Raw genomic sequence first — 27,847 nt, 5'->3', positions numbered from 1 at the left:
CAACCCCTGGTCTGCTAATACATCTGTTTCAGAAACAAGAGCCCAAATCTTGAATATTATGGGTCAGACAGATAGCAGATTTTATGTTATTTCTTTAAATATTTGAACTTTGTTGGAGTCCTTTGCTCAGGTCCTAACTTCCTGAATGGCAAGATACAGAAGCTGAGATCTCAGAACTCTTTTTTTCCTGGTTCTGATATGTTAGAGTCACTCAGTAGAATATTCAGAATCTTATGCAAACATACACTCTTGGAACATTTACAGCTTTTCAGACTCACAGATACTAGACAATTTAAATGTGACAAGTTCATTGCTCTGGCCAGAACATGGAAAGTTTGCAAGCTTTATGTTTACTGTTGATAGGAAAAATTAATTTTTTTTATGTTTTCCAGATTATGCTTAAATTGAATAGACCATATAAGGGTAAATAATTTAGGTTTGTTGGTTTGTGGTTATTTTTTAATTTACAAATATCAGAATTAACCTTTAAAAAGAGCTGCAGAGCCTCTCATTTTTCGTTGAAATATTTATATTGCATATTTTTTGGATGAAGGAATTTACTCTTTTCTCTGTATGTACAAGACCTAACACAAGGAAAATGTAATTTGTTAGAGTCTCCTAGACATTACTGCATATAATATGAAAACCTAATATTAATAATGTAGTGTGGTAGCACTTCAGAATAAATTTATTTCTTGAGCTGTGCCCTTAATTTTTACAGAATTGCATTTCTGTTTTTTTGAATAATCCATGAAATAAAATCAAGTGGTAAAGATGTAATACAAAAGAGTGACTTGGTTTGTGATAATCTGTTGCCCTTGTAAGCAAAAAGAGCAGAAACTCAAATACAGATAAACATGAAAAGTCTTACCATTGACCTGTAGAGAATAAATATTATTACTTGTAATAGGGACTATTAATTTTATTACTTGAAAATTATGGTTCAAACAGCTCGACATTTTCTTTGTTTATTGCTTATTGTAAGAATTATTGTAAAATTTTAAGTTGAAAAAAGAACCAGGCAATAACATGTAAATTTTGTATTATATAGCATTAAAACCAGATGAGAAATCCTTACTACCTTTTTTGATTAATCTTCTGATGCTATTCTGAATACTTTACTTTAATTTTCTCGAAAATGTACTTTCTGAAGTAGTCCTACTGGCATATAATACTTTGTATATCCACTTCAGCTGATTAGACAGATAAATTAATCGGGAAAAAATAACCTGTGATGTCTGCATCAGAGAGTCTTTGGGCTTCTAGGGACAAGATAATCTACCTTTCACTGGAAATTTCATGACTAGACTACAAACTGAATTTATTTACTGTGTTTAAGAAAAAATATGTGAATGTTAGTATTTCTACCACATAGGTTCCAGAATGTGTTATAAGCCAGGAGAAAATAACATTTTTTATTTCAATCAATTGACATAATACATTTTTTTGCATCCCATATTTTGGAGGACTTATTGCTTATATTCAATCAGATTAATGTATTAAATTAATGAAACTAATTTTTTTCTTCTAATAGTTGAACATGCAGAGCATATGCTTTGACCGGAAGAAACTACAAAGCTGGAACTATTAATACCTTCTTAAATTTGAGAAGGCAACATTCTGTTTTCCATTTATGATCTGTATTGCGTATTTCTGCGTGTACAGTAAATTATTTTTGGCTTTGTTCATAATGTTGAAGATAGTCATAAAATTGCTCATAAGCATATTTTTTTGTTTGAAAATCTCAAGCAAATCATGATGTAAGGCAAATGCTAACTCATTTGATGAACAGAGAATCTCAAATTTTGAAACACTGTGGTACATACATACTCGTGCTGTCAGTTTGATGCATCTAGGTTGTAGAGTAAGTTGCTTGGATTTCTTTGAATTAATTACTCCAGATCTTGTTATGAACAAAGGGCAACAAATATGATAACTTCAAAATCAGGAATTTGTTACTCTACTTAATGTCTCAAGAGTCTAATGAAATACTAATTATTACCCCAATTACCATCTTTATAATATATAGTTCAAAATAAATATGGTTAAAATCAATATGTTCAAATTTCCTTGCATGATCCCATTTTCTTTGGTTTTCATCCCCTCTAACACTCTGCTGGGTGCTGTGGCCAATAGCTTCAGTGTGGGTTGAGGGAAATGGTACATTGAAATTTCAGCATCCTTAGCCCTTCACTAGAAGGAGCTTGGTGTTGATATTGATAGCATCTTCCCCCTCACTGTTTGAGGCATTTTTTTTTACATATGTTATATCTTGCTTTTCATTGGTCTGCAGGACCATGTCACTTCCAAATGCTCTTTATATGATATGTTTTATATGTTTACCCAGGTTATCATGTTGCATTCTTTTCATAAACGGCAGTATCTCATTTCTGGTAACATCCTATGCCCAGAATTTTAAGCCCTCTCCTCTTATCCTGCATCTCCCCCCCCTTCCCGCAAAGCACTATTTCACTCCAGGGCAATAGATAGTTCATTCTACACTAAGAAGCCACTGAATAGTAATATCACAAAACTACCAGAATTTATACAGTCATACACACAAAAAAAAATCATGTATACATAGGCAATTTTACAAAGCTAAACATAGATAAAATAAAATCAGATAATTATTAATCTGATCATTAAATAATTGCTTAGATAGTTAAGCAAGATAGGAAAGATCTTCAGAGATCAGCTCAGACAAAGCCTGATAAATCCTAGAGCATGTGTTGGTGTTTGTTTCTCAGCACAAAGCCTGTAGCTTGGTACAAGCACTGATGTCATTCTACTGAGCCAGAAGGTTGTGCTCACTTTCTTGAAAGAGACGGTCCATTTACTGGTTCACAGACTGACTGATTAATTTTTCTCAAGTTAGCCAATAAGCTATTGACAGTATAGCTGGGATTGATTGTTTTCATAAACAACATCATAGTAGATATTTTTTCAATTAATAGAGAGCCATGTGGGGACTATGAAGAAATTATTCTCTCCAGGTTAGGTTTAGAGCATGTTTGTAAACCAGAATTTACAATGCATACAAAGTTTGATTTTGTTTTCTGTAACATAGTTTAAACTAATGAGTTATACATTTTGAAACTGCTACTTTGTCTATCACAAATGTACTACTGATGGCAGCAGTATTAAGATTTAAGAATTTACTTCCCTGGGAAAATACGATTCTATAGAAATTATAAAATGGAGATAGCAATGCCGGAAAGAAACCAAGATCACAAGTCTGTATAATATATTGCAGAACTATATAGCTATAGGTACAGTTTAACTCTGATATTTCTTTTCATACCTGTTTAGTTTTCTTCCATGCTCCAACCATGTAACCTCCATCACCAGAGAACCCTCCACAGCATACAGGGGCACTGCATACCAAGACAAGTTTAGCTTTCTACTTACAGCACTCAGCACTGAGACTAAGTTGTGGGATAAGATAAAGAGCTATACTTAACACTACTCCAAAGTAGATTTTATTGCAAAGTAGATCAGAATTATGAGAGTATACACAATCACGTAAGCTCAGAAACCAGGCTGATAAACCTTGCCTTCTGGTATCTTTGGTACCTGTGAAAAAAGCTACATACATATCGCCTCCAGATTTCAGTTTCCAGATTTATTAACTCAGGTTTCCTCTGTCTTACACATCTTTGCAGTTATATGGTGTAAATATTCAGATTCCAAATTTGTATTTGGATGCAGGCATGGCATTTCTGTTGAAGAGAAAGGAAGATTTAACCTTTAGAGCTTATAAAATGTTCATACATTAAAAAATCAAGACACAGAGAAAAGTTTTGCCTAATGGTAAAATATAGTATTTGCGGGCTGCAATTTAAGTATTGTTTCTATTTGTCATATTGGAATTAAAACCGCAGTAACACCAACTGATTACAATACTAGGGTAATGAAACTTATGCCAGACATTTTATCATAAGTGAACACTGAAAAATGTTCAATTTTTTTTTCCTTGTGAAATAAAGATCAAATAATAATATGAATGCTTTTTTTAAAGTTCTCTAAGGATCAGTCAAATTGAGACTGGGTCTTTAATATATATTATTGGTGATCTTTAAAGAAGTGCCTCCTTTTGGACTTCAGGAGGCAAGGTATTTGGATAAGGTAAAAAAATAGAAAGTAGAGCTTCCAAAGAACAGAAGTCAAGTGCCTCTTGCATCCTTGCTGGATTTAGCTTCCTTAATCTCTAAACATTTTCTAAAGAGTAGAATCAGCCAGTGGCAATGACAGTCATTTTTCCTATCATCAGACTCCTTCCTTGAGTGAAGGCCCACAGCCTTGCTGTTCGCACAGGAGGTAGCATGGTTCCTGAAGGCAGTGGCCTGACTGCTGCACAAGCTGTTCTCCATCTGGCTGAGGGTGAACTGGCCAGCAACCAATGCAGGGCTGACCTTGCTCCTGGGCTACCTACATCTTCATCTGTCTGGGACCTTGCTGTGTTTCTCATAGGCTGATCTCTCATTTCTCCTGACTGCTAGAAAAGCTGGACCTCCATCTGGCCAGTGTCCAAGCTGATCCAGCCACAGTTTCTCCATCTGGTTTATTCTTGGAAAGATAAACTAATTGTTCTTAATTTAGAATAGCCAGTCTCTCCCTACCCTCTCTCGCCAGCCTGCTTACTGCATCTATAATATATCTAATTTTGGCAATATTTCTGCATAAGTGTGGAGAGTAGAGCTGACTGTTTCTCTCTCTTCCTTTTTTCTTTTTCGTTTTTTTTTTCCTCTTTTTTATTATGCTATAGCTTCTGACTCTAAGAGGTCAATGCATTTCCATGCTGTTATTCATGTATGATCTTCAGATGGACCAATTAGTATAGAAAACACAGCAGTCAATGGAGTTGGATAATTTTACATCTGCCTGTCCTGCTCACAGATCAAATAGGACCATTATAAAAGCAGTTACTCGGCACTCTGGCTGACCTGTCTGACATTTAAAGATCATGCAAACATAGAACAGAATCATAAAACGTCTTGGGTTGTAAGGGACCTTAAAGATCATCTAGTTTCACCCTGCTGCCATGGGCAGGAACACCTTCCAGTAGACCAGGCTGCTCAAAGTCCCATCCAACCTGTCCTTGAACACTTCCAGGGATGGGGCAGCCACCGCTTTTCTGGGCAACCTGTGACAGTGCCTCACCACTCTCAAAATAAAGAATTTCTTCCTAAAATCAGCGTAGCCCTGCTTTCCTGAGATGACTGCCAGTTTGAAGCAGTGAACAAATTTCCTGTTTAGCTTCACTTGAGTGAGTGACCTTTGCTTTACCAATCAAACTGTCTTTATTTCAATCCATCAGTTTTCTCACTTTTATTCTTTGGTTCTCTCCCCTATCCCACTGGGGTGAGAGTGAGCAAGAAGCTGTGTGGTGCTTATTTGCCATCTGGGGTTAACCCACAACAAAGCCATTCCCCCTTGTCCCTTCACTGCAGTCTTGGATGAAAAGTCCCTCTCCAGCGTCCTTGGAGGACCCCTTCAGATACTGAAAGGCTACTATGAGGTTCCACACAGCCTTCTCTTCTCCAGGCTGAACAGTCCCAACAATCTCAGCCTGTCTTCATAGGAGAGGTTCTCCAAGCCTCTAATCATCTTCATGTCCCTCCTCTTGACTTATTCTAACAGGTACATGTCCTTCTTCTGTTGGGGGCTCCAGAGCTGAACTCAGTACTCTAGGAGGGGTCTCACAAGAGAAGAATACAGGGGGAGAATCACCTCCCTCAACCTGCTGCTCACACTCACACTTCTTTGGTACAGCCCAGAATATTATTGGCTTTCTGGGCTGCAAGTGCACACTGCCAGCTCATGTTGAGCATCTCACCAACCAACACACCCAAGTACTTCTGTTCAGGCTGCTCTTAATCCAGGTTCTGCCTAGCCTGTGATTGTGCTTGGAATTGGTCTGACTCAAGTGCAGGACCTTGCTCTTGGTCTTGTTTAACTGTATGAGGTTCGCACAGGACCACTCCTCAAGCATACCAAGGTCCCTCTCCAGCGTGTCAACCACATGACATAGCTTGGTCATCTGCAAACTTGCTGAGTGCATACTCAATCCCATTGTCCAAGTCACCGGCAAAGATGTTAAACAGTACTAGTCCCAAGACTGATACTGAGGTGATCTCACTTGTCATTGGTTTCCATATGGACATTGATCTGTTGACCACAACACTCTGAGTACAACCATCCAGACAATTCCTTATGCACTTATATGAAATCCATGCCTCTTCAGTTTAGAGGCAAGGATGTCTTGTGGGACAGTGTTGAATACTAGATAGGATGGACTTTTTCAGAAAACCAGAGAGCTCAAGATTTCTCTTCTTTTACCTGTCCTTTACCTAGAAATCAAATAAATGTTGAGATGAAGCATCCAGAAGCATTGAATGAAGGCACCATATCTTATATCATATTCTTAGCACCCACTAACAAAAAGTAAAATATGTTGCCTCCTGCTTTCCTCTTCCTCTGGGCAAGAGGGATGAGATCTGGACCTTTTCCTTACCCAGCAGCTTATCTCAAAGTCTTTTCATTTTTCATAATTGTCTTCCAATCTATTATTTAGGTTTCGTTGGTAGGAAAAGGGATAAAATGCTGACATTATGAAACTCTTTAGACAGAAATCCTTCCCTTTATTTGATTTTGTTCTATTTAATTTCATTCATTTTTTTAATGGAAATGTCATGGGGATTAATTAAAAGAAAAAATCCAAAACACATTGACATTTCTGAAATTGGAATATTTCATTTAGTTTTGTGGAATTAATACAACAGGGTTATTTTTCTGCTACTGAAATTTGTGCACACATGCTTTTTCCAAATTAGTCTGACCTGGCCATGTAATCTCTATGTCAGTTCTCATCCTAATCTCTACACTAATTTTTATAATGAGAGGTTATAATATAGCAGCAGAACACTGGGCTAATCAGCCATCTAACTGACCAGACACCTATAGATTTGGTCTTCATGAACTTTCATATAATATTTCTAATATTTCTTCTACATCAGTGCTTCATTGTTTTCTACATGTAAATGGTTATAATAATACTTATTTTGCTACCTCCGGTAGAGATAAAATAGCCTCTTGCATTTGTAGCAGACTGATCATGTATGTGAAAAAGTGTATGAGAGTTACATAGTTCACCAAATGGAAAGAAATATTTATCTGGTTATTCTTATTATGATATTCACATTTTATGGTATTTTATGAATGAATACTGACTTGCATTATATATGACCTGTATCTAATAGCAGCTGCTGTCCTCTCTGCTGGAGACATGTGGGAGGATATGAACTAGTTCGTTAACAGAAATCAGCTGAAATCAGGGTCTGCTTAGGATGCGATCATCACCATGAGACTGTACTAAGCTATATATGAGATGACATCTCTAATTTTGCTCAGTTTGTAGCTTAAAAGTGTGTAACAATAAGAGAATGAGGGAGATCCACTCTTTCAGGGGATCATTTTTAAGATTTTTCTGCTTAGAAGTCACTCTTACTTATTGTATCCTGTGATGGGAGTACAAACAGGAAAAGATAAGAAGGTGTCTGGGTATTGTTTTCCAAACACAGTTTATTGTATCATAACAACATTCATTAAAAAAAAACAAACGAAAAGTGAAGTAAAGGAGTAAAGGAGAAAGGAATCATCCTTGGAAAAGTCTGATTACAGTGTTGTCCTGGGTTCAGCAGTAGCAGTCATGTTTCTTCTTCTTGGTAGCTGGTGCAGTGCAGTGTTTTGACTTTCAGCCTGGGAACAGAGCTGATAGCGATGTTTTGGTTTGGCCAAGGACTTTGTGAGCCTCATGCTCTGCCAGGGAGGAGGGGAGGCCAGGAGGAAGCAGAGACAGGACACCTGACCCAAACTGACCAAAGAGGTATTCCATACCACAGCACGTCATGCCCAGGAGGTAACTGGGAGTTAGCTGGAAGGGCTGGAAGACTGCAGGGTTGGAGGAGGCATCGGTCAGAGCTTGGTCGGGCTGGGGGGGGCGAGTTATCGGTCGGCTGGTGGTGAGATGATGTATTCTCTTCCCTTGTTATTTCCTTTATCATCATTATCATTGGTGGTAGCAGTAGAGATTCGTGTTATACCTTAGTTACTAAACTGTTCTTATCTCAACCCGTGGGAGTTGCATTCTTTTCGATTCTCCTCTCCGTCCCTCCGAGAGCAGGGGGAGGGCAAGAAAAGGGGGGGAAGTGAGCGAACAAATTACCTGACTGGGTTTAAACCAGGACAAGTGTGATATTCAGATTCTTTTAATTAAGGTTATGTGCCATTTCCACAGACTTTTCATATATACTATGAAGAGCTTATCTTAAGTAATTATATTTTGTTGCAATCCATTAAACCTCTTTCCCCTCTAGATACAAAAAAAAAAAGAAGGTGAAAAAAAGATGGAAATTAAAAAGGGACTTCGTAAAAGAGAAAGCACTGAATCATGTGGAGAAAATGCAAGCAAACAGAACTTTAAATATTGAAACAAATGAGACACAAAGAAATTTTGAAATTGATTTCAAAGAATTCCATGAAAAAACATTCTCACTGGTGTTGAAGATTAATCCATGCATTTTTATATTTACACGGTCTCATGTATAGCTTCTATATTCTGTTCCAGAAGCTGTGATTTATAACTTATTTTAGTGGGAACTGAAGTTTAGTTGCAATGGAATTATTAAAGAAGTGGAAGGGTGGAAAAAAAGAAAAATATTTATTCAACAAAATGCTTTCAATCAGTGCATTATATTTATTCTCTAAAGTGACAAGTATTGCTCAGGAATGCAAAAAAAACCAAACAAGCAAACAAAAACAAATGCATGCGAGCCTATGCTGCCCTTCAAGTCCCACAGTTCTACTTCTTCCTCTCTTGCTTCTATCCGGCTCCTCTTAGAGCTGTGCCTCCCTTAAGTTCCAAAGACTCACTTTGGAAAAAGATACAAGGAAGCTGTGAATGCTCCATCCCTGGACGTGTTCAAGGCCAGGCTGGACAGGGCCTTAGGTAACATGGTTTAGCGTGAGGTGTCCCTGCCCATGGAAGGGGGATTGGAATTAGATGATCTTAAGGTCCTTTCCAACCCTAACTATTCTATGATTTTATGATTATGTTCTTACAGTGCCTTCTCCACCTTTAGCAGTGTTGTGCACACTGCTTACCTAGCCTGGAATGATTCTGCTTAGCTTGATGCAAATTCCAAATTTTATTCCAAACAAGACAAGAGCCATGATTTGGGTATGGGTGCTTTGGAAGAATCATTGAATTCTGTCCTCCCTGTCCCTCACTGTGTAAATTCAATTTCCTCTGATATCACGAATAGAAAAACCTACCTTATTTTTCACTATGATATATTTGCAAAATGTATAAGCTATTACTTGGAAGTTGGAAATACCATATATCAAACAAAAACAACCAAAGAATAAAACTTCACACTTCTCATGTTTCATGCCAATGATCTACAGAAGTATGAAAACATCATAACCTGAACGGTATTCAGAGACCAAATATGGAGCCGAATACCTCCTCTTCCCCCTAGTTTTAGTTCACAGAAACAATGTATTCATACGCAAAATCAAGGACAGGACTTAGTAGATATATCTTTACATATGTTGCTTTTATATAGCAGCTTGCCATAAAACTTGGCAGACGTTTGACTTATTTCATTTAACTTTTTCAAAACATGAAGCTTTTTAAACTGCTTTCTTTCAAAAATAATCACCACTACATGTAGATAAAACCATTGTTTCTTATTCTTTGTAAGCTAATATACGTGCAATTTATTCTTTGTCACCTTGTAGAAACAAATATCTTCAAAGTAAAATGTCTGCTTTTGTTTTGGGCATAAAGTCTGTTTTTTCTTCACTGTGTTTTATGAGGGTAATTCTCCCTCAGGTGAATAGAACTGACATCCTATATCTGAATTTCCTCTAAACCCCTGTGTGGGGTAAATGCAGCCCACAAACTTAATAGAAGACTAATTAAACAACAGACAAATGAAATAAGAAAAAAAAATTGGTTTTTTTTTTTTTGTTTGTTTTTAATATCTTCTCATTTCTATTCCTTTCATTTGACACATCTTACCTAGATTCCATCCTGTGACAAGATTCAGCATTCTCAGTAAATGAGCATATCTTTTTTTGCCAACTGTCAGCAATGGTTTTACCCTTTTCTTACACCTATGCCTAGTTAATTCTGACTGGTGAATGAAACATCACCTCTTCTGTATTGCTAGAAAGCCAGTGAGAAGCAGCATCAACAGAAACCTGTTTTTCAGGTGGTAAATGGTAACTTATCACTGAATTCCAATTACGCTTCTTCAGTTTCCACACACTTTAGGAGAGCATTTTTCTCCTCTTCCCATTTGACTATTTTACATCTGCTATACCTCACCCTGTGCAGAGCTGATGTCAGACCATGAAACAGAGTAGGTTACAGCCACACTTACTAAACAGTAGCTTTCCCCAAAAATTCCAGTTTCTTAAAAACAAACCTAACCAACCAACAAGGCATGATAAGTACATGATAAGTGCAGAAGGTATGAAAATGTGGTCTTAGTTTATGTTGATTCCAGCACTCAAATCTAACATCAACTTTAAGACAAAGGAATCAAGCTTTGCCTAGCACAGGCAAAAATGGCTGAGCAGCAGAGAGAAATTTTCATTAGCTTGGTTTTGATATCTAATTTAATAAATAATTAAATAATCATTACTAAGAACATAGTTTTAACAAGGAACCTTAATCTGTATATTATTGTGTAGGCATGATTTGAAAAAAAAATGTTACCCTATCTAGCTACTACAGAAGCTGTACAGAGCTTGATAAATTGTGTGGTTTCTATATTTCCACTCTGATATAGAAACTATATTACTTATACTGAAGTGGTTAGGAGGAGATAATTCTCAAGAAGTTATTAAGACATCATACTCAAAAGACTGATAAGTAATTCTGAATAAACTCACAAATAGTGAGCTGCTCAGATAGCATACAAAATACTTTTTCCATAGAGTACAAGGCCTTCTGACTGTGTCAAGATGGACATAATGGATGAGCAGTTTTCCTGTGTTATTTCAGACGCATTCATTTCATATTTTAAGGTCTGTGATATTAAGGCGGTTTGTATTCATTTGGAACCAGCTGATTTGACTGACATCTAGACATAAAGACAGTAAACAGTAATTCAGTGTTAACCAAGGTACCAGAGTTCATATATGCATCAAGCAAAACTGCTCCTTTTACAGATCGTGCTGTTCTCTGACATGGCAACACTGTCTAGTCATGTTTTCTTATAGTAGTACATATGCTGAAGAATCTCATTTGCTCACTCACCATCTATTGTGTTCTGGACATGAGATTACTGAAAGTCTAAGAAACAGCTGTAGGGCTGGTCAGAATTTACTCTCCTTATTTTCAAGGAAAAAAACATGTTAAAAATACATGGCAAAAAATACAGACAAGGGTTTTTCAATTCCCAGGTAGGAACAGTTGCTAAATTTTCTTATATCGTATGAGGAAAAAAAAAGAGAGATAACTTTTCTCGAGATGTCAAAATTTTCTTTTTAAAAGAAGGCAATTTGGGGATTAAAAAAGAATCTGTCAACTGAAGGCATATTTAAGGCAGCCTTAAGGTATTAATTTCATAATGAAAAATCTAAAATCGTTCTAGGGTTGTTTTTTTTTTTGTTTGTTTTATTGATTTATTTTTATCATTAACAGGATACATTAAGGATATAAAATTTCACGTGTTTATTTTTTATTTTTTTTCTTACCATTCAGGACTTCTCAGAAATTGTCTTGGCCTGGAGCTAATACTGATGTAGTACTAAGGTCTAAATTATCTCATCATAAATATGTCTTCCATAACAATTACAGAAGTGTTACTGTATTTCACAGTTCTTTACTCTCAAAGGATCCATATTTCTTTTTGAAAGCACAAGGAATCCACAATGAATACTTGAATTATTGTTCAACATTTACTAAATTATTTTCATTTAAAAATTAGTTTCTATGAAAAAAAACAATAAATTTTGCAAAATCATTCCACAAGATTTTGAGTGTTTTTTTCTTTTTTTTTTAAATGAAGATAATTTTTATCATATTTTTCAGCTGACTGTAAATATTCAGCACCAGCTTGTTGACAAAAATTAGCTTTTGTAGACAGCTGTAAGAAAAGGAAAAGGATTTATTTAGTGTCTCTCAAAACATGTAAGGACATAAAACAATACCTTGGGCATGTGATTTTTCTCAGTGCAAAGATTTTATGATTCTTGAAACTAAATTATTTTAGGGATAAAAAGGCTGGAGGGTAAGAACCAGACTGTATAAACTCTCTTCTTTGGCTAACTTTTGTGACTACTCTATACTGATCACTTGTTTTCCTGACTAATCTCTAAACAGAGGTCATACCCCTTTCAGTTGCAAAATAGTTTCACACAAAATGAATTACCTTCCCTCCACCTTGGTTACTTGCCAGAGAGTACTTTATTTTTCCACTATGAAAAAGAAAATCAGTCTGTATTTTGCTTGCTAGAGCTTTCTGCATTTTAATTCTGAACTCTGAATGAACATCAGAGAGGCCTTATGATGTTTTGCACAAAAGTGCCTGTGTTCATAGTTTTACTGAGGGCACCCAAAATAGCATGCAGTAAGCAGAGAGTCTGCAAAACTAAAGCAGAAGTGACTTATACTGGCAGGAAACTGTAACTCCTAAAGCTTTCCAAGGATCTGTGAAGAGAACTGCTTACTTCTCTGCATCAGATGTTTAATTCAACTTTTACAATACCTATATCCTTAAACCTAGAAGGCCCTGGGGTTACACAGGTAAGAGATTTTTTTTTTTTTTTCTTAATTATCTTCAAAAGTAAAATTTAGAACATTTAGCTGGGTGTCTCCAGTCCAAAAACCACAACAGACAAAATCAGAAGCCACTCAAAACCTCTAGGATAAGAAATCTGCCTTTATTATTTCCTCAGAATCCACTGACTAACTTCTATAGCTGTGGAAATCCAAGTTTTTACTTTGGATTTCCCAGATAAACTGCTTACTATGCCTGTTTTGTGCCCAACTTGCACATTAAAATGTTCATGCTGATTATCAACATGTTTTTGCAAGTCTCCAGTCTCTGACAGACTGCTCACGGCTGCTTCATCTGCACACATGAAAGTGATCGTCATTACAATGTGCTTACAATTTCTGAAAGTGATGATAAGAAGAGTGAAAAGTTGTTTTTTTACAGGAAGACAGAAATAATCTCTGCCTTGCTACTCTCCGGTCTACTGTAGCATTTTTTTTTTTTTTTTAATTTACTCTTAAGCTTAAATTCACATTTCTGTTCCCATTTCTCTTTATAATTCCACATCTAGAAACTGCAATGTTTTCAGATCACAAAAAGGGATGCTTCTACTTTTGTTGGATCTCAAGTGTAAAATGGCAATTTCTTAGTAAATAAGATGTTCAAAGAGCAGTGCAGCACATATATTATCAAAATATTTGCATGTTTCTTTCATAAGCCTTCTATTGAAAGGTATTGCTACAATTTATTTTTCATGTTCAAACTCCCCAATTAGACTGTAGTCAGTAACAACTAGTAGAATATAACCCACAGATATTTAATAGCTATTGATTGGTTATTAAGATGCTGAATATCTGTCAGATTGTTCAGTTTGACAAATACTTTTGATATGAAACTGGTAGGAATTACTTAGCTTCTGGATTATATAATTATAGTTATTTTAATAGATTGCAGTATAGACTCAGTTGTGGTTACGAAAGCACACCAAATAAACTACTTTTAATTTATAATATAATATACTCATTCTAGGTGCAAAAGTTGTAATTTTTTTAGGGCTTGTGTGATACATTTCAAAGTTCAGCATTTTACCTTTAGAAGTGTTGAACCAAGCACCAAGTAAAATGAATAAAAGGCTGTGGCTGGACTTCAGACTTTCTACATTTTAACAGACTAAAAAATGCATTGGTATAGGAGCTAGCAGCTAATGAAAATCCGTTTTGGAATTATTTTAGGTAAAGGAGGAAGGAAGAAAGAGGGACTTTCCCACAAAATATTCTAAGAAAAGTAGCTTAAAATTGAAGAACAAAATTACAAATCTGCTATGTAAATCCATGTATTTTTAGAACCAAAATGTAACTATTTTAACCCACTGTTAAAATGTATGAAACTGTAATGCACATTTTATATGCTAAAATGTAGAATATTTTAAAAAATAACTCAAGATGCTGCCTTTCTGTTTCAGATTGCTTTACAATTACTAACCTGAAGCAATTCAATATCAGCACATTTTTACGTTGAAAAAAGAAAGCAATATCTGATATGCTATACAGAAAGATTTTAATGGTGCTCTTGGTTTAAGATACTTGTTGCTTTTTATTATTTCTGTTAACTTTATTTCCTTTGATACTTTATAATTCTGCAGGGTGAAATTTCCATTGTGCAGTCTTTGCATCATACTCACTATAAATATGTTTGGAAACTTCTAGTTTAGCTTAATCAGAAAGATTTGGCTATTTCTTCTATTAGTTTAATTTAAAACAAGTAATTTTGCCAACAGTTCTAATCATACAATAGATAATACTGAATTAAATTGTTGTCTTCTAATACGTAAAAACAATCCTTTTCATTTTACTTTGTAAGTCAAAGAAACTCTTGATTTTTTACCACAGACATAAGAAATGGATTACACCGCAGTCCCCTGGTTTTGTTGTTTTTTTTCTATTTCAACTATGTTTACAAGCCTTTTTGAGTCTACATGATATGTAGAATGATTACATGATATGTAATAGAAGAAAGGTACAACAGAATGTCTGTCTTCTCCATCCTCTCAATATTATTAACCTAGCAAAAAACTTCTTTCTGAAGATGAATGGATTGAGAGCCAGAAAGCATGTATGGCATCTTCATCTATCTTGGCTAACCTCAGAATTGCTAGAGGTTTCATTCCAGACCCTGCTAAGTAGACAAGGTACATATCCATTACAGAGGAAGCTGATGAAGGTGGAGCAATGTCAACAAGACCATATGGGACAGACCTGGGAACATAATTGTGATTTGGATACACAGATCCAGGTCTTCTCTCTGCATCTTCACTACCTGTAGCATAAAAGGAATTGCAATTGCTGTTGCTAACAAGCTGAAACTGTTAACAGTGTTCGTAGATGGATATTACTTCCAGGCTTTCTATCAGGGACTCAGACACAGTGAAGACGTTGTATATGGAAAGTGGTATTAAATTAAAATCCCTCATTCTCAGGTCCCTGACCTAACTTTTAAGTCTCACTCCTTTTGAGACAACAAAATTAGAAACAGTCATTAGAAATGTAAAGTATATTCAGTTGGACAAAAAAAAAAAAAAAGAGGAGAAAAAAAGAAAGAAGTAAAACCCCAGTAAAAGACACTGTGTCTGCAAATATAGCACTGGAACCGAAAATACAATACCTGAAATGAGATTACTAAGACTATCTTCAGAGGGAACTCTACAGTTTATCTGTTCAGATGCAGTGTTAAATTTGTGGAGGACAAATTCTTTCTTTTCATTGGCACTTATTTTTTTTTTAATTATATGTGACAGTTGTGGCAACCTTAAAATTGCTGACTACATATTAGAGGAAGTATAAGCTCTTACTTAGCATTTTCCTGGTTTACTTTTTACATAGAATTATGACACATTGGAAGCCAAACACAACCTCATACAGTAAATTATAAAATATAAATAATAAAAAGAATACCTGAATTCAGTGTGACTGAGCACTGCCTTTACGAATTTTTTCTAACTTAGATCTAGCCAGGATAAATATCTCTCTGCAAAACAACTCTTTTTCAGTATTTTACAGATCTTTAAGGCAGCCAGTGGTAAATTACATGGGTAATTAGCAGTTTGAAGTTCTTGAAGTTTTATTTTCGTTGACAATTTTCTGTTTAAGACCATTTTTTGCAACTATATTAAGTAATATTTAATATTGTAATTATAGCAACAAATATTTTCAATGGCTGCCCCTTATTCTCATGCAGCTAGAAGGTTTGTGGCTTTTCATTGTTAGCACTCTGATGGTGTAGCTAAACTAAGGGGTACTCTTCAAATATACAGAGTGCAAAAATTAAAAAGGATTTAAAGAGACAGTGCTTGGCAAATGGTAAAGACACTATGGTTGCACACTCCTTTCCCTGTAGAGAGCCTTTTTAGAATGGTGAATAGAACATGTAGAATGTATGGAACAATTTACATAGCTACATGGTAAATTTTTCCCTCCTGAAGTTGATAAATTGAAGTCGGATATTGTCATCTGTCAAAAAAGCGGTCAAAAAAAAACCTGCAAAGAAAACTGTATTTATTTAGTGATTCTTTAACAATTTGAAGTTGTTTAATGAGTTCTAGATATCCCAAACAGAATTTATGTATTATATTGTTTTTTAAAGAGATTGTGGATTCCTGGGTGTCGTCACAAGTGAGCAGAGCTCACTTTCTAGGAGTTTTACCTGTGGGAACTAAGCACAGTAACCAAAACCTAACTAGATGTGAATTTTTGTTCAATCACTATGAGAGTGGTGAGGCACAGGCACAGGTTACCCAGAGAAGCTGTGGCTGGCCCATCCCTGGAAGTGTTCAAGGTCAGGTTGGATGGGGCTTTGAGCAACCTGGTCTAGTGGAATATGTCCTTGCCTGTGGCAGGGTGTTGGAACTGGATGAGCTTTAAGGTCCCTTCCAACCAAACAATTCTATGATTATATGTTAATTAAGCTGTGATTTCTGGATGTTTGGAAGCCCTCTGAAAATTTCAAGAAAACTATCAACAGACTTCATAAATAAAGATGAGAAAATCTTAACACAGCAGCATGTAAGAATTTATATAATCCAAAATACTGTAAATATTCACATATTTTCTGAAATTTACTGAAAACAGTCATACAAGCACACATGCCCATATGCAAAACCATCTTCTATGTTACATGTTGGCAGGAAGAGTATGAATGTAGAAACTCCTACGGAAGCTCCCTAGGGACCTCATGCATTTCCATGTTTTTTTGTGAAGATGGACACAGACTAGGGGTAGTTCTAATTTTATTTATCTTTTAACTTATCCTTGACGTTTGATGTGTTATGTAACAGGATTTTTTTTCCTCTAAATGGTGCAAATTCCTTCTCTCTTTCATCCTTTAGATGAAGAACACCAAAAGAGACCTTTGTACTAAGGCCCATGAGCTGAAACAATGGGTCATGCTGATAATGCCCTTTCCAGGCATCTCAGCTTGTCATGGAGCCTGCAGAAAACTAGAGTGAAAGAATAAAGGCAAGAAGGATTCATACCAGTACACTGCAAACTATAAAACCTCTATATTTACTAACAAATTGGAAAATAGTGCTAGTTTCAGTTACTGCCCTAGTCATCTACAAATAGCTGATGTCTTTCAAATAGCTCTGTCTTTCTCCGTGTGATGCAAATAGCTGTCAGAGAAGATTAAGCTCATTTCTGGTGCTCTATTTATGGATTACTGTGTTATATATTGGCTGCACCAAAATTTACACTTAACAGTAATTCCCAATGGTAGATGAGCTAGAATGATTTATGCTACTTTATACCCCATGAGATGCCCCTAGGAAATAAAAAGATATTCCCAGGCAAATTAAGATGACAACCAGACTTACAGAAAAAAAATGCATTGTTTTTTTCCTAACATCGAATTTAACATATAAATTGAATTGGTTTCAAATGCCAGATCATTAGATAGCTGGTGTACACAGCTCTTTTCATAAAAGACTGACCCAAGAAGTGTATAAATAGTATTTGGAAATGTCACATAAAATGTGCCGATTGCTCAGCTTTTCATATATCTGTTTTCAGGACTGTGCAAATGTTATAAAATTAGACCCATTTTCTGGGTCTAATAATTGTTCTACTCGATTCTTTATCTCAAATATTTTTTCAAGTGATCATCTTATGAAAAGATTTTCTTCCCACCTAAAGATTATGGGAAAAACAGAGCCTAAACTCAAAGACTGTCACAGTTTAAGACCACTTTGTCAGTGTGGAGACCAAATGGTCATACTTACCTGAATATTTTAATAACAGTTATATGAAATTTTCACAAGTGATATTACTCCCCTGACTTGCGGAGGGGTTGGGGATGGGGTTTGGAGGGAGACAGGGGGGACATGAATGTGCCCTCCAGGAGGAAGATCCAGCAGGTCAATATAACAGTCCCCCCATGTACAGTCCCTGGGGTCTCTCTGATGTCCTCTCAGAGTCTTCCCACATGCACACAACAGATTCTCCCCTCACATACCTCTTCGGTCCCTCCTCCATGTACCTGTGGGGTATTTCCCTAAGCATCCCCAATCCCATCAATTACTGGTTTCACAGGCAACATCTGACTGGGATTCCCCATTCGAATCCCCTCAGCATCCCATATGAGTCCATGGATATAGCTGTGTCTGTGATTGGGACCTCTTGGCTTTTCTCCTTTGCTGGTGGCTCCCACAGCCATGGGGGCATGCTGACTGCAGCCAAGGTGTTTTAGCTGTTCTGGTGTCAGGGCTCCTGCCCTGTGCAGAGGAGTTCACATCCTAGAGCTGCTAGGACCAGCCATGCACATATGGACAGGCAACAGATTTCTTAAGATACATCAGTAGGAGAAGCTAACAGAGCAGCCCTGCAAACCACATGCAGTGGGAGCCTGAATCCCTCTCAGATGCTAACCCAAGGTCAGATCCTGAAACATTCTCTCTTGATAGGCAGAGCTAGATAGTTTCACTGCAAGCATCCAAACAACTTGTTCTTAGCAACCCGGCATTAACAAAAACAAACAAAAAGTTACTGTTATACAGTCTTTAAAACCAAATCTAAGAACTGTTGCATTTTAAAAATTGTTTATTTCCCTAAAATGAAACTATAAGAAAAGAAAATGTAAAGCAAGAACTTACACCCAAATGTAGTGTCTACAAACACGGGTTTGTTGCATGCATGAAGCATTCAAAGAAACTCTGAAATATTAATTTATAAAATTTATAATCACATTTTCCAGATATATTATACAAACTGGAAATGTAAATAAGTCAAAGATCTGAGTAACTCGTAAGCTGAGGTAAATCATGGATTTCTGCTTTTCTGTCCATTAGGGATTTTGTTGTGTTGTTTGCCTTTTTTTACTTTCTTTTTCTTTCTTTCTTTCTTCTGATAGATAACCTCTCCAAAATAATAGCTGATTTCCAAGTGGAGAAATAGTGCGTACATCTGAGCTACTATAAACTGATTCAGTCCATTTTGTTTGAAATGAAAACAAGGCAGCATAGCAAAAATTGTTACATCGTAAATATGATAGACGGTGTTCCTGAGTATTACTAATCGTAAATATCAGAGAGAGTAAAAAATATACTATTTCAGTAGGACATTTGAAGATAAACCCTGTTGGAACAATTTCAGTGGCCTTTTGCAGACAGTAACTTCAGATTTCTAGGAATTTGTAGTTGTTTTGTGTAGGTTTTCTTTTTTTAAGTTGGGGTATGTTAGAGCAATACTCACTCTACCTAAACCAGGAAAATAAGATGAACCCATAGGCTCATGCAGAAGAACCTCTTGGAGAATCAATTCATATCAGTAAAAATCTGAACTCGCATTCACCTGTAATGAATTAAAAAAGTGAGCACTTTAATATATCTGTGTCAAAATCACAGAAAACTATAAAGTGAGGAAATAAAGAAAACAGGTTTGATTTTATGTTTTTTAATATCCAAAAGAAGCACATTTCTTTCCACACACTAACATAGTATTTATGATTTCTATATGACAGTGTGATATGATTGTAGTATGCCATTATGATCATATTGATTATAAATCATAGTAATCTTATGGAGAAATAGAATTCTAGTAATCAGCTGTGTTAATCAGGGATTAAAAATGTGTGAGAAAAAGCTTCCTGAAGACTGGGAGGTTTTTCAATATATTGAAAAAAATTAAAAAATATCAGCTCTTTTGGATAACATTATTCCCCTGGTCCAATCCATAGACAAATAGGTTCTAAAAAGATGCTTATATGATAATTCAAAGTATGCTGTACCAATAAGATAAATAGTTTGTTTTAGAAGAACTTCAAACATTATTTTAAGCCAGTTAATATATGAATCATTTTTTTTTGTTTGATCTATCTTCCTTCACTGTAATCATTTATCTCTACCTAAAATGCAAAAAAAAAAAAAAAAAATTTAACAGAGCAAATGTGAGTTATACTTCTAAATGTAAATTTGTACTGACATATTTAAGAAGATGTACCTTGAATTTCAGTAATAGCAATATGAACTCAGAAGTGAAACAGTTGGATGAAAAATAGAGTATTTCTGTAGGGCTGGCCATAAAACTAAGAATGCAGTTCATCTGTAGGTGTCTCTTGGGTAACCTATTTACTTAGGTTAATTGTCAAGACCCTCTAGACAGAAAGAGGGTGATTTAGACTTCATATGTTAGTTACCTTTCTTGCAATACAGTAAAACACAGATGCCTTTCTTTTTCCATTGACTGTTGAAGGAGCTTGCATAGGCATGTTATACTAGGTTTTAAACTTTCAGGTGCTTAAAATTAATAAATGCAGAATTAACAATTGCAGTATTAAGAAAACATGTGAGTCTCAGGCTTTATTATTAGGTTATTAGCAGGCCTATATATCTATGTGTCCACAATAAACATTCCAATACTTCACCTTGTAGTCACAATTTTTTAATAAAAAGGAAATTTATTCAATATTATATTTTATCCTTCTGGTAATAATTTTTTTTTTTTCCCTACTTGATTTAACAACTGTATTTAACAGTCAATAAGTCTAGGAGTCAAATTAATTCATACAAACAATACCAATGAAGGTAATGTATAAAATAGTAAAAAGGTAACAAAAAAAAATAAAAAAAAAAATTGGAAAAATCAAACATTTCAGACAATGCAACTTTGTCCAAGGCTCTGATATATCTTCGTCAAAGTGTCAGTGGGTAAATGTGGAGAAGCACTGAATGTTTTTTATTCAGCAGAAACTGTGAATAAGTTTGATTTAACTGAGGCAGAGAGGCTGCAAATTGATTTCTTGATTCATTTAGGACACAGTCAGAGGTAGCATACAGAAAACCCTGGGGAGAAGAGGGCATCATTATTGTTTTCTTCCTTAATAGGTGTAAAAGGTCGGAACTCTGTCAAGTGGCAGCAAGTTCATCTGTGTAAAAGACAATGTAAGTTATTTGCTCGTCAGACACATCGATGGCTTCATGCAAGGGAGAACCATAGGTGACAGCCTCAGCAGCCGCTGATGGCTTGCCGTGTCTTGCATATGGGGGAAGGAGATAACAGGAGGATGCTGAGCCAGACCAGCCCTACTGCCAGTCACACGACGGAGCTCGGCGTGTAGGCTGCAGCTGCACTGCTGACAAATCATGGAAGGTTTATTAGTCACAGCCTGCTCGTTCTTGCCCTATATTGCTTCATGAAGTTAACAGAGAAAAACTGGTTCAAAATCAGTTTAAAATCAGTGAAAAAAGAAAAAAAAAAAGTTGTATATTCACATAGCTCTCTCAAGAGAGGAAATTAATTTAAAAAAAAAAATGTTTTTCAAGTTTTGAAATACTTAATTGATCAACCACATGGTTTTCACATGAAAACAATCTCTGCTTTTACTTTAAACATCAATATATTTGTAAAAAATGTTCATAAAATATCATGGAAAGCTTTTCCTTGTTTTTTTTAAAAAGAAAAGAATTTTCATTTCTGTATCTTACACTGAAATCACAATGTCTTAAAGATTTTTAGAGGACATACTTCAAGAGTAATTGCTTTAGATCTTCATGACATCTCCATTAGGTAGCTAGATTAGTTATTTGCTTAAAGGTCTGTATGTATACCACTATTTACCATTTATTTTAGAAATAGGCTACATATATTAAAAAAGGAAACAATTTGATAGCATGCTCATTAAATCACACATACGCTTCTTAATATGCAAACATAATTTGGGGCTGGTTTTTATCATTTACGAGACCACAACGTGGCTGTACAGCAACAGTACAGCAGTGGTGCTAAGAATGTGTTAAAAAAAAACAACATTGTTTTTAATGCTGGAAAGTTTTTTACATTTTGAACTTCTGAAATACTTCTTAAAATACAGTAACTGTATATATCTTTTTATACTTTGTTTTCCAATATTTGTAATGCACTTTAATTCTCCTGCTTCTATATCTATGATTAAGAAAACAAAAATAATCATAATGTCTTCCTCTTGTAGGTTACAATTATAACTGGAGAATTTTTTACATGTTTTGAGATTAATTTGTCATTTGCAGCCTTAACAACAATAACCTTAACTCCATAGAGTTTAATTTACACCATTAAACTCAACCCAGGCAAAGACCTCTTTCTGTAAAGAATGAGAAATGCAGGAGAATTGTTGGTTATCAGATGGGTAAAACTACTAAGATAGATTGATAGATTGTCTTATTTGCACTGGTTCTTGTATTTAACCAATGTTTGTGATATTTATGGATCAGTTAGGAAATTGTGGTAAAATCTTATCAAAAGGCATTACCTTGGAATATTTTCTTTTTATTCATCTGTTTTCTACACAGAAAAATACTCCACTGCTTTGGGGGTGTTATCTAAACTTTTCAAAGAAGAGCAAGCATTTGGATATAGATGTAGTGAGGTTGTAAGTAGTTCTTAGATATTGTATCGAGATGCTCAATAAACTGAACTCTACACAAGAAAAGCCCTGTGACATAAAGAGGTTAACTTCAGCCTTGAAAAGAAACAATACCATCTTTACTAAGCTGAAGTCATTAACCTGATGTAAGCATAATAATCCCAGTCACTCTCCTAATTTAGCAAGCATTTTCTCTCTTCAAACCTCTGTTTTACAAGTAGTAAATGACCTCACAATTTTATTTTTTTTTTTATGTTGTTCTATTTATAGCATATGATTTCTCTCTTCAAACAACAAAAACCAAAATGGACTCATTAGGGCCCACAAAAGTGGCTGATGTTGGAAGAGAGGGAAAAAAACAGCCTAAAGTCATGGTGCTACTAAAAAAAAGCTTATGTTAAACTAAGCTGCAAACTATCTTTCACGAAGTTTGCAGAAGAGCAAGGTGTCCTGGGTTCAGCAGTAGCAGTCATTTTTCCTCTTCTTAGTAGCTGGTGCAGTGCTGTGTTTTTGACTTTCAGCCTGGGAACAACGCTGATAACACCGATGGTTTTAGTTGCTGCTCAGTAATGCTTACTCGGACCAAGGACACTCTGAGTCTCATGCTCTACCAGGGGGGAGGGGAAGCCGGGAAGAAGCAGAGACAGGACACCTGACCCAAACTAGGCAAAGGGGTATTCCATACCACAGCACATCATGCCCACTATATAAACTGGGGGCAGTTATCCGGAAGGGAGATCACTGCTCAGTCAGGCTGGGTATCGGTCGGCAGGTGTGAACTGTTATATTCTATTCCCTTGTTATTTCCCTTATCATTATTATTATTGGTGGTAGCAGTAGTGGTTTGTGTTATACCTTAGTTACTGTACTGCTCTTATCTCAAGATAGTGGTGAACAGGTTGGAGGGAGTGAGAGAGAGAGTGAGAGACCACAACACAAGGTAAGCACCTGAGGAGGTAAAAGGGAACTTCTTACAATTCATTTAACATTTAGCACAAAAAGAACTGAATTTATAGCACAGAAAAATATTTCACAGATCCAGTAGAGAAAATACTCTTCAAGATGAGGTGCTTTCATTGCGCATGAATTATGTGGCCTGTATACTGAATTAGTTGTTGTTTCCACAAAGATGACATTGCAAAGATGACATCCAAATAGACTGAATTGCAAGAATCCTGATAATAGATTGTATTTTACCTTAAGATTGCCTTTTTACAAATCCTGCTTGGTCTCTATTTGATATTAATATTTGAAAAAGAAATCAAGTGGTGTGATACCCAGCTAAAAATGTCATCTTTTCCTACTTATATGAACCAATTGGACTTTTATGAGATGACTTTTTTTTTTCCTTTTGATTTTCTTTAACACAGATAGATATTCCTTTGAAGCATTTCAGAGAATTGGATCATCTTGGAATTTTTGAACTTTGAAACCACTTAAAGTTCAACCATTTCCTCAAGGTAGGAAAATGTTTGTTTTCAAGCAAAATACAGTTTTGCATTTATGTCTATATGGATTTTCAGCCAGTTATCAAAATATTTTGATCTTAGTTTGTTTTTTGTTTTTTTTTAAACAAAGCAGTAGTGAAATTGTGATACACTACTGAGTGAAGTTTCTACCCAAGTAATTAAGAATATCTCTCTATTTTGTAAACACCCTGCAGAGGAAAATATCCTTCCATTCATTACACTGACATATGATGCCCTTTGTGGAGAGAGCTAAATAGATTTCTGTGATCGAGACACTAATATTCAGAGTGGCCTTTTAATTCTGAGTCTCTAGAGGACAGATAATTTTTTTCAAATTAACACTTATTTTTGCAGGCTAAATAGGCTGTAGCATATGCAATACAAAATTTATATGTTCTGTAATAGCATTTGAGGGAAAAAAAAACAAAACACCAGAGCAAAAATCCTACATAAAACCTAGTTTTATGTCAGAAGTCTTGAATTATAAGATATCTTCTAATAAAAAAAAAAAAATTAGACCTCTAAAAAAATCAAAACGTGATGAACAGTAGTAGAGGTTGGAGAAGGATGACAAGAGGAAACCTACCATTAAGCCTGCTACCTACCCTATCTCACAGCTTTTAAGAGCTTCCTAGACAAAGCAAAACTTACCTAACATCACATAAAATAGTGACATATCTAACAGTTCCCTGTTTTCTTTCACTTTTTTTAACAGTCTTTTTATCTTTCTGAATAGTTTTCCACATCCTGTTGCTCTCATGCCATTTATCCACTACTAGCAAGTCCTGGGCAATATTCACTAAAAGGAGTCAAAATACCTGGAAAAATGGGAGACAGCTAGCATGGCACAAAATTGAAATCTGAAAGCATGATGTGCAGTGAAATTCCACCCAGGGAGAAATACAGGTGTCAGTGTGCTCTTTAAATTGAATGTGCAGTAGAAACTTTCAGGTTTGACATCCTGTTGAAAGCTGGCACTAGAATTAAAATGCAAAAAAAGTATTAAATAAAGCAACATAAAATACAGTAAAGCTGATGTGGCAATTCCCATCTGGGCTATTCTTTTCACACTTGCTGGATTAAAATCAACAAATGATCTACTCAGGAATCATATGAAAAAGAACTACAGAATTCATTAATGTAGGGAATTAAGTTATATAAAACCAGTTCTCTAAGACATGGAAGTTATAGGTAGATTCAATGATTAAAATGACCCTATTCATTTACTAGTGCAAATTTTCCAAAGAATTTTTATGGTATTTATAGTATCTACCAATGTTATTTAGGAAAGTTGCAGTGCAGCAGGCCTGGTTTATTCTTTTAATCTGCACAATTGTTAAATATTGCATAAAGCACAAGGTGTGAAGAAGGAGGACAAATTTAAGTAAACAAAAAGAAAACTGTTGTTCTCAGAATTACTGGGTGATCTCTATTCAACATAAAAGATTTTCAGTTCATGATCAAGAAGGCTGAAAATCAGGGAATTGTCTGAACTAAGCTAATATATTATTATTTTTTATTAATTCATTTTGTCACATCCATCTTTGCACCAGAGAGCATAGCTGTTGCCTATGCCACACTTCATCCAAAAGAGTGCAGTGCCCCTAAATAAATCATGCTGCCCTTGGCAAAATTATGTGATTCAAATCTGCAGATTCTTCAAGGAACTTCTCCTTTAGTCTTGCTCTTCCATATTTTGTTACCTGAGCAGTGTCACATGGAAAACATTAGTGTTACCACATCTTGGTTTCTTTTTCCATTTTCCACTTTTGTTTAGGATCCTATCAAGTGCGCAACTACTTTTAAGTCACCATGGAGCAATCAAAGTCCGTTTTTCACTAATTAAGGAAATGATACCTATTTATTTTATATATATATGTAAAATCCATGGACTTCATAGATCTAAATAATTTAAGACCATTACTGTCTGCAGGATATGAGTTCTGGATTAAACAAACTAGTGAATTAAGTCTTTGACCATTCAGTTACTATGGAAACTTTATGGACTTCCCAGATTCAGTTGGCTTTTAATGAATGTCCTGGGTTCAGCAGTAGCAGTCATGTTTTTCCTTTGTGTTAACTGGTGCAGTGCTGTGTTTTGACTTCTAGCTTGAGAACAGTGTTGGTGAAGCCGATGTTGTCGGTTGTTGCTAAGTGATGTTTACCCTGACCAAGGACTCTGTGAGGCTCATGCTCTGCCAGGGAGGAGGGGAAGCTGTGAGGAAGCAGAGACGGGGCGCCTGACCCGGGCTAGCCGGGGAGGTATTCCATACCACAGCACGTCATGCCCGGGGTGGGGGGGGGTAACTGGGAGTTACCCGGAAGGACAGGGGCTTCCGGGTGGAACTCGCTTTCTTGTCCGGTGGTATCGTATTCTCTTCCCTTGTTATTTTCCCTTATCATTGTTTTAGCTGATAGTAGCGGTGGTGATTTGTTGCTGGACTGTTCTTGTCTCAACCCGTAGGAGTTGCACTCTCTCAATCCTCCTCCCCGTTCCTCCGGGAGCTCCTGAACCCAGGACAATGAATTAAAATCAAAAAGTGTCAGACTCCTGAAAGAAGGGAAATTATGTAGAAGAAACTAGTTTTAAAGCTGGAAAATCCATAGAAACCTATTTCTGTGATTTCTTTCGTAAGAACTTATTTTAAGGGCAAATTTCAACAATCTGATTTAGTAAATCAGGACATATTTGAGAACTCATGCATATTCATATGCGTTTATGCATGGAAGTTATTCACTTGGCCATATAGGAACCAGAGAATGAATGCTCTCAAGCCTGATGAAGGAAAGGAAGGGAAATGCCTACAAAGCAGGCATGCTGATAGTCAGGTCCAAGGCCAAGAAATGGCTTGAAAAATATCCACTCATTTCAATGAACTTTGAAATCCTATTTCTTCACTACAAATTTCCATGAGCCACTGTGAAGAGATGAAATTTGAAAGAAGTACCCACTGTCTTATACATTAGTTTCACAACAAAATATAACTTTCTTGGTGAAGAGGTCTCCTATCTCCTATTCCTGGATTTTCTTAAAATATTACTTCCTAGAGGAAACTCCCCCACTCCTCTCACAAATATATTCATTCCTGCAGTTATATCATTTCCCATGGATGGGAAATACAGTCCATGCTTGTTTTTCTTGCTCTTCTCCTTAAGTTGCTAGCTGAATTTACATTAGACATATAGAAGTTATTAATATTTACTGAAATGGTAGTAATAATATTTACTGAAATGGTGATGAAAGAAGTTGTCCTGGTAATATTTTGCCAAATAATAACCATAAGTCTCTGATTTTTATAGGCAAGTTTCCAGGGTCAGACATTGGTTGTTATATAGTTGCTTCTCTTTAAGAAAATTAATACTAATAATGATAGGAAATTAGTTGTAGAAAGCAAATTTTACCTATAATATACTTTCAAGTTTCATTTAGTTTAGTGTTGGTTGTTTTGCAGGTTTGTTTTGTGTTTTTTTAAGCATGACCTTGTTATTTTGTTTCTTTATTCAGAAAATTTATTCATGAAATTAATGTTTTATCTTTACAAATTCTTATTTAGAAGAAACATAGAAATACTGGAGATGTTAGCTCTTACAAACATGCACCAACTGTGGATAAGTTTGGAATTTGCAAAGGCCTCAGGTCTCATGTTTCTTTCTTAGTTCAACTCCCAAAGTTTCTGTCTCCTGCTTGTCCATACTGTT

At 35.6% G+C, this 27,847-nt stretch overlaps 1 protein-coding gene across 2 annotated transcripts in view; it reads left to right on the top strand.

Moving 5' to 3' along the window:
• The window catches only part of LOC133266998 (cadherin-19-like), a 116,059-nt gene that overhangs the window by 36,244 nt on the left and 51,968 nt on the right, over positions 1-27,847 (top strand). The window contains exon 1 of one of the 2 annotated variants that reach the window (XM_061448861.1): positions 12,606-12,820. The exons of the other annotated variant lie outside the window; for it this stretch is intronic. The gene's annotated coding sequence lies outside the window, so the exon portion shown is untranslated. Of the gene's footprint in view, positions 1-12,605; positions 12,821-27,847 lie in introns of those variants that run through there. 2 annotated transcript variants of the gene reach the window in all.

This window comes from Pezoporus flaviventris, unplaced genomic scaffold (assembly GCF_033815535.1).
Source record: "Pezoporus flaviventris isolate CSIRO_AGI_PZ_B2104156 unplaced genomic scaffold, CSIRO_AGI_Pfla_v1 ptg000007l, whole genome shotgun sequence".
NCBI lineage: Eukaryota > Metazoa > Chordata > Aves > Psittaciformes > Psittacidae > Pezoporus > Pezoporus flaviventris.
This window is presented reverse-complemented; position numbering and strand designations above follow the sequence as displayed.